General features: G+C 32.6%; 1 long non-coding RNA gene and 1 other non-coding gene across 2 annotated transcripts; one reads left to right on the forward strand and one right to left on the reverse strand.

Moving 5' to 3' along the window:
- The first annotated feature begins 372 nt into the window (after positions 1-372).
- LOC128042165 (small nucleolar RNA R71) lies at positions 373-479 on the forward strand. Its single transcript, XR_008197371.1, has one exon. It is a non-coding gene; the product is annotated as a small nucleolar RNA R71 (small nucleolar RNA).
- Positions 480-10,174: 9,695 nt separating this feature from the next.
- LOC128041648 (uncharacterized) lies at positions 10,175-11,761 on the reverse strand. The gene is made up of 3 exons (XR_008196568.1): positions 11,720-11,761; positions 11,171-11,257; positions 10,175-10,377 (listed from the first exon to the last, which is right to left on the reverse strand). It is a non-coding gene; the product is annotated as an uncharacterized LOC128041648 (long non-coding RNA).
- Positions 11,762-14,477: the final 2,716 nt, after the last annotated feature.

Raw genomic sequence — 14,477 nt, forward strand, 5'->3', positions numbered from 1 at the left:
TTCGATGGACATTCTTCGAACAAATTTCCTTCCCCACAATAAACACAGGCTACATTTTCAAATTGATTCAGTGGCTGTGCTTCAAAACTATTGCACCCATTAGTAGTAAGATTTTTTAACATTGAGGATATTGATGATACTTGAGATGCGAGTGAAGTAAGAGCGTTTACTTCATGTATTCCAGTGACTTATTTTCCTAGCGCTGCTCGATTGGTTGGCCGTTGATAATTGTTGCTGGCAATCCTCTCAATGATTTCATCAGCCTCATTATAAGACATAGAAAGGAGAGCACCATTAGCAGAAGCGTCCACTACCATCCTCGTGTGAGCATTGAAACCATTATAAAATGTCTCAAGTGGTATGCAATGTGGGATGCCATGATGAGGGCACTTCTGTAATAATTCTTTGCACCTTTCCCATGCCTCATACAATGACTCATCATCTATTTGTTGGAAAGCAGTGATCTCATTCCTCAACTTAGCATTCTTGCTAGGCGAGAAATACTTCATAAGGAATTTTTCTGCTAACTCGTGCCATGTTGAAATTGAGTTTGGTGGTAATGAGTTCAACCAAGCTCGAGCTCTGTCCCTTAGTGAATATGGGAACAACTTCAATTGTAATGCATCTTCGGGTACTCCGGCTAACTTGAAAGAATCGCTCACCTCCATAAACAGTCTTAAGTATAGGTGAGGATCCTCGGTAGGCATTCCACTGAATTGGCCCACTGTTTGAAGCATCTGGAACATGACTGGCTTCAACTCGAACTGTTGTGCCTCAATTTTGGGTCTCCTAATACCCGGATTCAAATCATGAAATACTGCCACAGCATACTGTCTCAAAGCTCTATCCTTATCATCAGCAATAAGGATAGGATTTTGAGCAAGGTTTGCTCCATTTCCTTGATTCAAATTTTTGAAGTTCATCTCTTCAGTCACTCTCTGACTTGTTTGTCTTATTCGCTATCAAAAAGTTCGTTCAATCTCAGGTTCTACAGGGAGTAAATCGATGATTCAGCCAATACTCATAAACACCTAAAATAATCACAGAAAAATTAACTAACTACTTCACAAATAATGACTTTTAAAAACACAGTCCCTGGCAACGACGCCAAAAACTTGGAACGGCGGAAATGTGCAAGTGTACACAATCGTAAAAAGTAATAAAGTGACAAGTAAATGTCGAGTGAATTTTGGAATGCCCCTTTCCCAAGAGGAGAAATCAGCAGGAGAGCAAGGGAATTTTGGAATGGAAAAGAAGAGAGAAAGTGGAGAGAAGAGAGGAAAGATGTGAATGCTTGAGGTGTGTTTCTAAAATGACCAGCCTAAGGGGGTTTTTATAGCTAAGGAGGGCTGCTAAAAATAGCTAAAATTATCAGCCAAAAATCCCTCCCTTGGCCGGCCACACATGTGGCAAGGTTGATAGTTTCAACTTTGCTAATTTAGGCTTGGGGCAAATCTATAAAGCCACCAATTGTGGAGGGGTTTGAATGCAACTTGAACAAATCTTCAAATGCCTCTTTACAAGCTTAAATAATAAGCTAATAAGCTGATTTGGGTCAGCTCTTGGGACGGTTTTGGGGCTGTCCATTTCTTGGTCGGTTCGGTTCACTCGGTTCAGTTCAATTGGACCTCTTTTTTCATAATTAATTAATAATAATTTATTAAACCAAATTAAATTGGATATAAATTAAAATTAATTATATTATGAATTAATACATATAATTTTGGACCGTCTTAGGCTAAAATTTAGCTCACCTCGATACTTCAAATTGCTTCTTGGTTTTGTGCTTCTAGTAATGTCCGCCGAGCCATTTTTCGCCCTTTGTGTAAATCTGTCGAAAATAACCAAAATTCATCAAAATTAATTATAAAATTAACTAAAATTAAACATTTTCATATTTTAAGTGCACTTTAATTATTTTGTAAAAATTAATTATTTTTTCAACAAGAATTTTATCGAAACTGTATAATTTTAAGTTAAAAAGGGTATGTAAAAATGTGTAAATTTCCGTGTTTCCAACATGCCATAACTAATGCCCAAAATTTAGTTCATGATATCTTCAAACTTGACTTGTGATAACATGAGTTGAGAATGCCCTTCAACTTCTAGCTTCAAAGCGAATTTTACCCATACGTTAAGCTCACAAAGGCTTAATAATTATATCAAGAATTATGCAATATAATAAAAGTTTAATTTATACAAATTCATGAATATATATATATATATATATATATATATATATATAAATGATAATGTGTATAATACTAGCATTAATCTCTAAGCTCATGCACAAGTTTGTTTTAAAAAAAACTACAACTAGGTGTCATTTCACACCATACAAGCCACTTACCATTGCTGCCTTAATGTACACTTACCTTTTTTTTTAATTCAATTGCCCAATTGTAAACTTAATAGAACACGATAGGATATATGGAAATGTCAGTAAGATGCACTAAAGTGCCGCTATTCTTCGCACGGATGTACGGGCTTCACTTTGCACTGAAGTGCCACTCACTTGCACCATAGTGCCACTTTCACTTGCACTGTAGTGCCACTATCACTTGCGTGCTTAATCACTTAATGGCATACCTTTAATATCCTATTGGTTTTCATTTTTTCTACATGAGAATTTAAACTATACCACTCCATTACACTTTCTCAACAATTAAAACAATTCAAACTTTAATAATTTTACAATTTAGTCCTTACCTAAATGGAAACAACAATTATCAAAATTTCACTTGACATTTATTTCATCAAATTATAACACTCCGATAAATACTCCATATTATTATTTACTTCATCAAATTCACTATACATAGACTCTTCAATTTATTATAACTATTCAACTCCTCTTTTAATTAAATTTCATAATACAAGGCATAATTTTAATATTAAAATAAGATTACATGATATTGTTAAATTAGTTAATCAAATTTTCATCAAGGGTTTAAGTAATATAAAGTAAAACTCTTGATATATTTACAACAAAAATACTTGGATGGATGTTTCTTCTTCCTTCTTTACTCTTTTGCAACCCCTTTACCTTTATCTTCAATTTGTTCTTCACCTTCTCTTTCTCTTCAATAACATAATACACATACATATCATTCAATATCAAAACAAGAACCCTACGCTATTTCCATGTATTAGAGTGAAATAAACATAAAATCTTTAAGAAATTCGATCATCTTACCTTAACATTTTAAAATCCCTAACTTCTCTTTTCTCTTCAAAGTGTGTTCTTGCTATCACCACCAAAACTAATCATACCATGAAATTCCTATGGTTGTTTTTCTAAAATCTATGGTGAAACCTTAATTTTAAAAGCTTGGGAAGGTTGAAAATGGTGAAGGGGACAAAAATGAAAAGAAAAAAAATTTGCTATGGTTGGGGGAGATGAAAAAGTGTAGAAGAAGATGGAAAAAGATGATGATGTTTCCTTCTTTTTCTACATCCTTCTAAAAAAAAAAAATCTATCTATCTATCTATCAATCTTTTCTATTCTCTTTTAAGAAAAACTAGCACTTAATTAGAAATAATTATAATCATCATAATTTCCATCGCATCTACATGTATTTCATGGTCAATTTACACTCTAAGTCCTTACTCTTTTCTTATCCATCTAATTCCATCATATCTTACTTTTAAATTTTGCATTATAGCCCAACACTTCTCACACTATTTCAATTTAATCCACTCCTTAATTTAATTTCTCTAAATTCAAAAGTCATTTTTAATTTCCCATAGCATTTAATTATTTTCTCCACTAATCTCAATATTTCCATTTTTTTCTTCCTTGAAGATTTCGAACACATGTCAACCCGAATTGACACTATTTTCTTCTCAAGAAATATCATGGATGTTACACTAAGATATATATCTTCGAACGCTATGAAGATATCTCAACTCAGAAATGCCTGAATCCCATTTAAAAAGTAGCCGCAAGTCGATTGATTTTCCAAACTTGAAAATTGACATCTTAGGTGAATGAAATTTAATAATTTCATCCCATCCGTGCATGTATCAAAATTTTGGGAAAAATCAATGAGATGAAATTCTAGTCAATGTAAATTCTCTTTTTATTCAAAGGTTTGATAATTGATGCAAAAACGAATTTCAATATTCTTTAATAAATTAGTTATAGTTACCGACAATCACCGAGTAACCTAATATATTCTTACCTACTCGATAATCGAGACAATAGTCATTAATTACTTCTCTTATTGACAAATGACCTTATAACGATCACTTAGGAATTTAATTTTATCAATAGTCTTAAGAATGAAAGAGACCAAATTATAACCAACAAACACAAAATCAAAGTTTATTTAAGTTAGATTACATAACCATACTACGTAAATAATATCATGTAGTCATCACAAATATTGGAATCAATCAATCGACTAAATCCATAATTGATAAGGCAATCATTCTAAGCTATCAAATGCTAGCCACATATTTAACAAACCTAAATAATTGTAATTAAACCAAAAGACATGTAAATACCAAAGAATAAAGAAAAGATTAATAACAATTCGATCTCACAAACTTTATAGAATCGAATTTGAATATTACTTCAACTAGAAAATAAGAGTTTACCAAGCCATAAAGAAAATAAAATGCCAAATCAAATAAAGTTGAGAGCGGAGATGTATCCATCTCCTCCTAATAATGTCTCTTTATAGGTCAAAAATAATATAATCAAGAAAATACAAAAGTGCCCTTGAATTTAAAAAGTAGAATTTTTCTAGGTTTTCGATAATTTTCGCGTTAAACTTCCAGGCCATTTTTGGGTATCTTCCTGACCTTTTTGGGCTTGAGTCATTTAATAAATTTATATTTTTTAATTCTCATCGAATCGATATATTATATGCCCAAAACGAATGTCTGTAGCTCAAATTATGGCCAAAATACTGAAACTACACTATTGAAAGTCCAAACTGCAAAAATTTATCAAAAATAAACTTTAAGATCATTTTTCTCTAATTATTCCTTGAATACATAATAAATAAAATATAAGTATAAATAATATAATTAAGAACATAAATAGCATAATTCAAGAGGAGAAATACCACAAATAATTGAGAAATTACGCACTTATCAAATTTTCCCACAGTTGAATCATACTTTTCCTCAAGCATGAAACTAATACAAATGATATAATCGAGAAAATACAAAAATAATATAATCAAGAAAATACAAAAGTGCCATTGAATTTAAAAAGCAAATTTTTTCTAGGTTTTCAACAATTTTCGTGTTAAACTTCCAAGCCATTTTTGGGTACCTTCCTAACCTTTTTGGGCTCGAGTCATTTAATAACTTTATATTTTTTAATTCTCATCGAATCGGTATATTATAGGCCCAAAAAAAATGTCTGTACCTCAAATTATGCCCAAAATACTGAAACTACACTATTGAAAGTCCAAACTGCAAAAATTTGCCAAAAATAAACTTTAAGATCCTTTTTCTCTAAATACATAATAAATAAAATATAAGGATAAAAAATATAATTAAGAACATAAATAGAATCATTTAAGAGGAGAAATATCACAAATAATTGAGAAATTACACACTTGTTAAATTCCCTCACACTTGAATCGTACTTGTCCTCAAGCATGAAACTAATGCAAATGAAAATGTGAATGAATATGCAACCTAAAGAAACACTTAACTCAAATCGATAATTGAAAATAGCATTATATACCAATAGGGCAAGCAAACATGTTTTCATGAATACATTCGAAATCTTGTATGCTAAACAAAATGTAGCAATAACAATGATTCATACAATTAGGAAGAATTAGAAAGAAAAGAACTTCGTGCTCATGTATGGTTATCTTCCTAATAATATGAAATGTATAAGATACTAGAGAAATCAAGAGAATATTTTCAAACTTCATCATGCTTTCTAAAATTACTAGGTTTACAACATCCACAATTCCAATCGAGCATAAAGTATCAAACTTCTTTTCCTTCAACTTCACTTCAATTTTTTTATTAGCATGAGATAGAATAATAATTCAAGAAATAATACAATTAAGCTTGTTTCTTTCTTTCTTTTTGAATTGAGTACGATTACCTTTGAACACGAGTGTAGATGACAACCCAAGCACCTACCTGAATTACTCGGTTAATCAAACCTAAACAATCTTTAACTTTACTCATATCTACATTAGTGGAGCACACTAGGAAAAAAATGAACCTTTTAACGTGAAGGTAAATGACAACCAAGCACCTTCCCCCGGTTACTCAGTCCGACTGATAGTTCTTTTTGAAGCTCATACAGTAGAGAGATGAGTAATAAATGCTCATGATTATTATCAAGGTTATCCAATTAAGCACATTCATTAATATTCAATCCAATAATCAAGCTCGAAAATATCAAAATTTCACCTAGATCATTCTTTGTAAGCATGCTTCAAATAAAATTATTCTCTCAAAAAATTCTAAAATTGATTATAGAAAGCATATCAATAGAAAAACACTGTGAATTTAGATCATATGAAGTATCTATTGTTCTAACAAACATCCTAACAACATAAATCAATGTTATAAATTTTATATAAAGTCAACATTTAGGTTTCAAAATATTTATTATGACAAATTTACAAATCTCAAAGGCATATAAACATGATTTACCATCTCATCAAGTTAAGATTTCATGTAAACTACATGCATCATGCAAAAATAAAAGAAATAAAAATATGAAAAAAGCTTAAAAAATAATTAACTAAAAATTCATTTAAACTAAATTGACTTGAATCCCCTACACTTAAATTGAAAATTTTCCTCAATGGTCCAAAAATAAGTGAAGAATTACGAAACTACCCTGTTTATGCGCTTAAGAAATATATCAAAGTAGACCTATCCTTCATTCCTCTCGAAGCATCAATGACTTTTTCTATCAAGTGGGGTGATACTGAGTGTAGTTCAAGAATTAATTTCGTACTTGCATCTATCTCTCTTGTCTGTGTGTTCAACAATAAGTCTAAAAATAGTGAGAATTTAATGAGAAAAAAATCAAATAATAAATTAAACTGGTCTTATCAAATTTCTGAAGCTGCTCCCTTGATCTATTGTAGAAACTTTTCTTTTATTACATTTGATTTCACAGAAAAATAGAAAAATGACTAAACCGAGTAAAACAACTTTAAGAAGGTCAAATATAAGGTATAATATCAAATATAAAATTATAATTTACAAAAAACCCCTTTAAAATGTGAATTTCGGTTGTCCACTCCACCAAAAATATGAAAAAAATTCAAATCGAGAGGGTTTCCATCGGCGTAGGGGTGTGGAAGGGCACCAAGGTGCAAGCAAGCATTAAATACGGGCTCATTTGCATTGGGGTGCGGTCTTGTGGTGCCAAGGCTTACGAATGATCGCATCGTGACTCCAAATTTGGCGTTGTAGCACTAGATATGGGGATGTGGCTCCACAGTTTTGAGTTGCAACCCACTCATCCTTCTTTTAGTTCTTTGCATTTTGCCTTTTTTTTGCTCATTCATTTCACTTCCATTGGTCTTCAAACTTGCACCCAAGTTCATATGCACCTAATTAAAATCAAGAAACACCAAACTAAATAATAATACTAAATCATATAAAATTAAAGCAAAAATGCTAATATATGAAAATGTGACACTAAACATGCAAATGAAGCTAAAACATGATATTTTACTTGAAGAGAATTGAAAAGTAAAGTAGTAAGGGTCCAAAATATATGAATTATGAGTACTTATCATACATAACCTTTTGCTTGTCTTCAATCAAAACAAACATAAATGCACATAAAATGCAAATATACGTGCGACTTAGAGATGCATTCTATATGCAATGCAATGAAAAAAAAATAAACATTATTTAACCACGGAGTTGCCTCTCCATAAGCATCTTTGTTTAATTTCTTTGGTTAGGCATTGCTTTTCTGATCTGTCTAAGTAATTGTATCAAGCAAAAGAATGCCATTAGCTTGCAAAATTTTTTGTTTTCGCTTACTAAGTGGTTTATGTAACGCCCCAGAATTTTTATTTTTGTTCTTGCGAAGGTATAACCCAATTGTGTATCTACTTCAGTGGTTAAGTGTTCTGGGTGTGTGAGAGGTCCCAAGTTCAAGCCAAGACTTAGGCAGATTTTGGTATTTTTAAGAATAAGCCCTATCTTTGGTCAGTAGGCTTTTAAGTAAAAGGTGACAAATAATTAATAGAATGGGTTTGCTGGTTTGGTGGGTGAGTGGAATGTTGGCATGAAGGAGGTCTTATGTTCAATTCTCTGTGATGGCGTGGAGATAGTATTTTTGCTCCAATTTCGGCTAAGAGTTGTTTTGGGGTAAAATTCTGAGTAGTTGTGTTTTAGTAGGTTAATAGGGAGTAATTTTAGGAGATAATGGGGGAGAGGTTATCAGAAAATAATCTAATTATCTTTTGTTGCAGAAAAAAAAAGTAGAGTTTCGATTTTCTCTCCAATTATCCAAACTTTTTCTAACGTTTTCTTCTTCTTCTTTTCCTCTGCCGATTCTTTCCCCTAGTTGCTGCCAAAATTTCCATTATTTTTCCCCTTCTGTTTCTTTCTTTATTTTCCAATTGATTTGGTTGTTCATTGTTGGTTGAGTGTGTTCGGTAACTAACGGTTTTGTCTATTGTTAATCGTTCTTGGTTAATCTCTAAAAGGGGGATTCTTTTTTTGTGTTTAGGAGTTAATCAAGGGGCTGGTGGTTTTGAATCGACGCTGTGATTGTGCGAAGTCGTGGTTACTCAAGCGAGGTAAGGGTTTTGTTAGGTTTTTAGTCGAGTTCCTTCCAAAATTGGTTGATTAAAAATGAATTAAGTGATTAATCTTGAGATCTGTTGGCTGATTTTTAGGTTTTAGAGGCTTAAGAGTACTTACGCATCAGAAACGATACTAGGTGTGTACCCGAAACCCAGAAAATGGGATTCGGCGAAAAGCCGAAATTACTTGCTGTTTGGACAGCAGCAGTAGGCTAACTTTGAAAAATCACCATAAATTATGGAAATCGAATTAGAGGATGAACAAAATATGGAATTAAATATTATTGAGTCAGTGTAAGTAATGGAAATGTAAATCCTGAGATATAATAAATTTTGTGAGACAAGGTCAGAATGAATTTGGGTTCCCCTGTTCTGACTTTGGAAAATCATCAAAAATTGAAGAAAAATAATTAGGTGTTAAAATTTACATGTTTAAAATTATTAATGAGTCTATTTTCAATAGAAACAAATGGAAACACTATCCAAATTTTGTACCGAGAGATAATTAATTTTTAGCAAAGAAAGGTCGAAGCTGTCAGACAGCAGAACAAGGGTAAGATTGATGATTTTACTGTAATTATCAGCTGAATCAAAAATTCTGAAAATTTTATGGTGGGAAGGTATTTGAGTCTAGTTTCAAAGACATCAAGCAATGTTGTAACACCCCTTACCCGAGACCGTTTCCGGAGTCGAGCACGGGGTATTACTTAGCTTATCTTACCAATTCGGAGCATAAAAACTAGGTTTGAAAATTTATTTCACTATTTACAGCAAATCTGTCCAATCGCGCAGCAGTTACTAAATTAATTATAACTTGAGCTACAGAACTCGAAATTTAATTCCGTAAATTTTCCCTAAAACTAGACTCATATATCTACTCACCATAAAATTTTTAGAATTTTTAGTTCAGCCAATTAGTACAGTTTATTAGTTAAAGTCTCCCCTGTTTCACCACCTGACTGCCCTGACCTCTAGTCACTAAAAATAAGTTTTCTCACTGTAGGATTTTCATATGAAGTTCTTACTTGTTTCTACAGAAAATAAACTCAATGAGAAATCTATACATATAAACTATAACTCATAACCATTTTTGTACAATTTTTAATGATTTTCTAAACTCAAAACAGGGGACACCAAAAACTGTTCTGACGCTGTCTCACGAAAATTCACATATCTTAAAATATAAAATTCCTTTCGCTACACCGTTATTTTTCCATGAAAATAGACTCAACGAGCTTTAATTACATATATCATTCACCCTCTAATTCATTTTATACTATCTTGGGTGATTTTTCAAAGTCACGTCACTGTTGCTGCCTGAATTCTGTTTCTTTGCAAAATTTTATCCTTTCATGATTTCCATGCATAATTTATCACCTAGACTCTTATAACAACAAATACCTTCATACTTAACCATTTTAATAACCATACATCATCAAATACTTACACACCATTCTTTAGCAAAATCATAATCACAAACATACAAAATAACTAAATCCCTATACATGCCATAACTCAAACGTGATTCGATATAAAATACCGAGCAGTTGTGGTTGATAGTGTGGACGATCTCCGACTTCTTTAGGATCCTTGAAGTAGCTTTGCAATACTATAAGAGAAAGAGAAATAAAAGAAGTAAGCATAAAGCTTAGTAAGTTTACTAGCAAATAAATAACAATATTTAACTTAAATAATTAAACTCAAATGTCTATATCTCTAGTTTACTCTTTAGTTAATCTCATACTAGTTCTCTTGCTTGTTTACTTAGAATACTTGTGTACATAACTTACTCAACTCTTGTTGCATCGTTGAACATCAATTGATAGTATAATAAGTTCTTAACTCTTATAACTTACGAGCTTGCCATTTATGCTTTAAACCGAACTTTCATGAACATAATTCGTTTACAAGCCCGTTGAGCTACATTGGAATAATAAGGATACTCGGGTCTCTTCGATAATAACATGCCAAAGCCATGTCCCAGACATGGTCTTACATGGGATGTTCTCATGTTAGTGCCCATGCCATGTCCTGACATGGTCTTATAGGGACCTCTCATCTCGATGCCAACGCCATGTCCCGAACATGGTCTTACATGGGACCTCTCGTCTCGGTGCCCATGCCATGTCCCTGACATGGTCTTCTGAGGACCTCTTATGATCTTAAGGATGCCAATGCCATGTCCCGGACATGGTCTTACATGGGATCTCTTTACGCAAATGTCATGACATTCGTATCCGATACCATCCTTATGTATCAACGGGACTTTTAAATTTTAATTCTCTATCATTTCATGCTTAGATCATCATCAAATAAATTCATAAAATAAATTCATAGTTGCTGGAAAATAACAGCATTGATAATAAATATTGAAATATTGCATTTATTTACCGTAAACTTACCTCGGTACCAATTATAGCCAAATTCACCAACTTAGTCTTCAACTTTATTCTTCCCTTTGTCTAACCTCGAGTTTCGTACTTCTTGATCTAAAATAGTAAATTTAACTTATTTAATACTCACATTCAACAAAACAGCCCTTGACTCTAACTTTTTAAAATTACAATTTTGCCCTAAACTTTTACATAATTACATTTTTGCCCCAAGGCTCGGAAATTAAACTTCATCTCTTATTCTTATGTTTTATAACATTCTGAACATTTTTCCTTTTATGGCAACATCAAATTCCCACTCTAACATGTACTTATGAACATTAGGTATTTTACCGATTATGTCGTTTTACTCGTTTGCACTTAAAATCGCTTAGCAAAAGTTGTTTAACATAATTTCTAGCTTCATATTCTATCATAAAACATCAAAATAAACACTTTTCACCTATGGGTATTTTTCCAAATATAAACCCTAGGTTAAATTATTGCTAGAATAAGCTAAATTAAGCTAGGGATCTCAAAAACGTAAAGAACATTAAAAGCGGGATTGGGATCACTTACTATGGAGCTTGGAAGCTTGAAAACCCTAACTATGGCTTCCCCTTGCTGATTTCGTTCATATGAAGAAGATGAGCATAATTTGTCATCTTTTTCCTTTTAATTCATTTTAATTACTAGATTACCAAATTGCCCCTAACTTAAAAATTTTCTATTTCACTTATCTCATGTCCATTTTGTCTACCAAGTTACCAATGGTATAATTACCATATAAGGACCTCCAATTTAAAGTTTCATAACAATTGGACACCTCTAACATGTAGAACTCAACTTTTGCACTTTTACAATTTAGTCCTTTTGACTAAATTGAGTGCCCAAACGTCGAAATTTTCGAACGAAATTTTCACGAAATCATTTTGTGAAATTGTAGACCATAAAAATATAAGAAAAATAAATTTTTTCTCATCGGATTTGTGGTCCCGAAACCACTGTTCCGATAACCTCAAATTTGGGCCATTACAAATGTAACCCCCTAAACCTGGCCTAGACGTTATGGCCGAATCTGACGATGTCACAGGGTAGTGCTTTTCGAAAAATATGTCGTCGCTAAATTCCCTTTTCTATTTAACCATTTTTTTCATTACCTTATGTTAATTTCAAATCATGCCGTTTGTTTCCAAAACATTAGTCATTTACAAATCGTTATTCAATTTCAAAATATTTTTTATTACGGAAGCTTTTAAGCAGTTTGCGTATTTGTTGTATTGTTGATAAAACATTAATTTCATTTGAAAACCCGAGTTTTACCTAACACTAGTAGATTTAAATCATAAAACCGTATAAAACCAAAATTTAAACCAAAATCTGTAAAGGCCATAGTTACAGCAAAATACTCCCAAATAAAATTAAAATCATAAATAGGTAATAAACAGTGTAAAAGAAGTCGTGTGGCCACCACTGAGTCCTCCGCCACACTGATCCGCTTATATCTGGGGATTACCTGTACAGATTAAATAGAAGGGGGTGAGTTTACGTAAACTCAGTGTGTAATCCCCATACAAATGAACAGACAGTAAACAGAAAATCACAGTTTGGGCTTAAGCCCTTTTCAGTATCAGTATCAGTCCAGTTTGGGCCTTAGCCTATATCAGTACAAAAACAGTCATATAGTAGGGCTTTAGCCCATCACAGTATCAGTAGCAGTAACAGATATGCAGTCACAAAAATCCTACCCATCCAGCCTCTACACACCATCTCCGTCCAACCCTACACTCCATGTGGGGATATAATCAACCCACCCATCCCTATACTCCAAGTAGTACTGAATGCGGCACTAGAAAGTAGTTTGCAGTTGAGCTGCCAGTAAATTAGGCTCGAGGTCTTTCAGTACACTTCCTTCGAACATTATAATCCCCCAACCCAATGTAATGCAATATACAAATATGACATGCTATAACATAATATCATGCATGTAAATAGGGCATACAATATCAAATTAGTGGGACATCATCAGGCTTAATCATATGAGTCATACAATCATTTCAGTCAATTAGGGGTCTAGGTAAACTTACCGACCCTACAGTAGGTTCATAGTCAACTTGGGCGACCCGTGCAACCTTATCAGTCAAATAATGAAAATGGGCCTACAAGCCCATGATATTCACCTGTATAGGCCCACACGCCCGTGTGGCCCACATGGCCCAAATTCGCCTTGGCCTTGTGATCCATTTTAATGTAACTCGTGCCAGATAATTATTCATATGTGTTTCCACTATTTACTTATATGATCCTTCAAAGCTATCTACTTGAGCCACTGTTACTAAATTATTTGTATCTTAAGCTACAAAATTTCGAATTAAGATCCACAAATTTTCCCTAAAACTAGACTCACATTTCTTCTTACCATAAAAATTTAAGAATTTTTTATTTACCCAATAAGTACAATTTATTCTTTGAAGTTTCCACTATTCTGTTTTCAAACAGTTTTGACCTTTCTGCACTAAAAATAAATTATCTTCTCGTACAGAATTTGGATGATGTTCCTGTTTGTTTCTCTTGAAAATAGACTCATTCAGGATTTTAAAAATATAAATTCTAACCCAGAATTATTTTATACAATTTTTAATAATTTTCCAAAGTCATGATAGAGGATTCCTAAATCATTCTGATCCTGTCTCACTAAAATTCAAATATCTCATAATATGAAATTATTTTTCTTACTTCATTTCTTTTATGAGAAACTAGACTCAAATATAATAAATCCCATATATTTTTCATCCTCTAATTCAATTTCTAAAATTTATGGTGATTTTTCAAAGTTAGCCTATTATTGCTGTCCAAACAGCAAGCAATTTCAGCTTTTCGCCGAATCCCTTCCTTTTGTGTTTCGGGTACACACCTAGTTTTCTTTGATGCTAAAATAGTCTCCGAGCACTCAAAAGCCTATAATTGAACAAATAACACCATAATTAGTCTTACCTCATGATTAATCAAAATCTCGAAACCAAAATACTTACCCACAAAAAATTAACACTTACCGCAAAAATTTCAAATTAGTACGTTTACAAAAATCACGAGGAGAGCCTTAATCCTCGTGAAATGCTGCTGCCAACACCCCAGAATTAGACTATTGAACACAAATAATCTCTTGAAATGATACCCAACAACTTACTGAATTTGCACAAGTGCTGCTTAACGCTACGAAATTAAGAGGAAATAATGGTTTAGGGGGAACAAGGGAATTTCAGCAGTAGAGGAAAGAAAAGAAAAGATTATCGAGTAAGAAGCGAAGAAGAAAAAAATTTTGTTAGAGATGGGAGAG

The sequence above is a fragment of the Gossypium raimondii genome, chromosome 6 (genome assembly GCF_025698545.1).
Source record: "Gossypium raimondii isolate GPD5lz chromosome 6, ASM2569854v1, whole genome shotgun sequence".
Lineage (NCBI taxonomy): Eukaryota > Viridiplantae > Streptophyta > Magnoliopsida > Malvales > Malvaceae > Gossypium > Gossypium raimondii.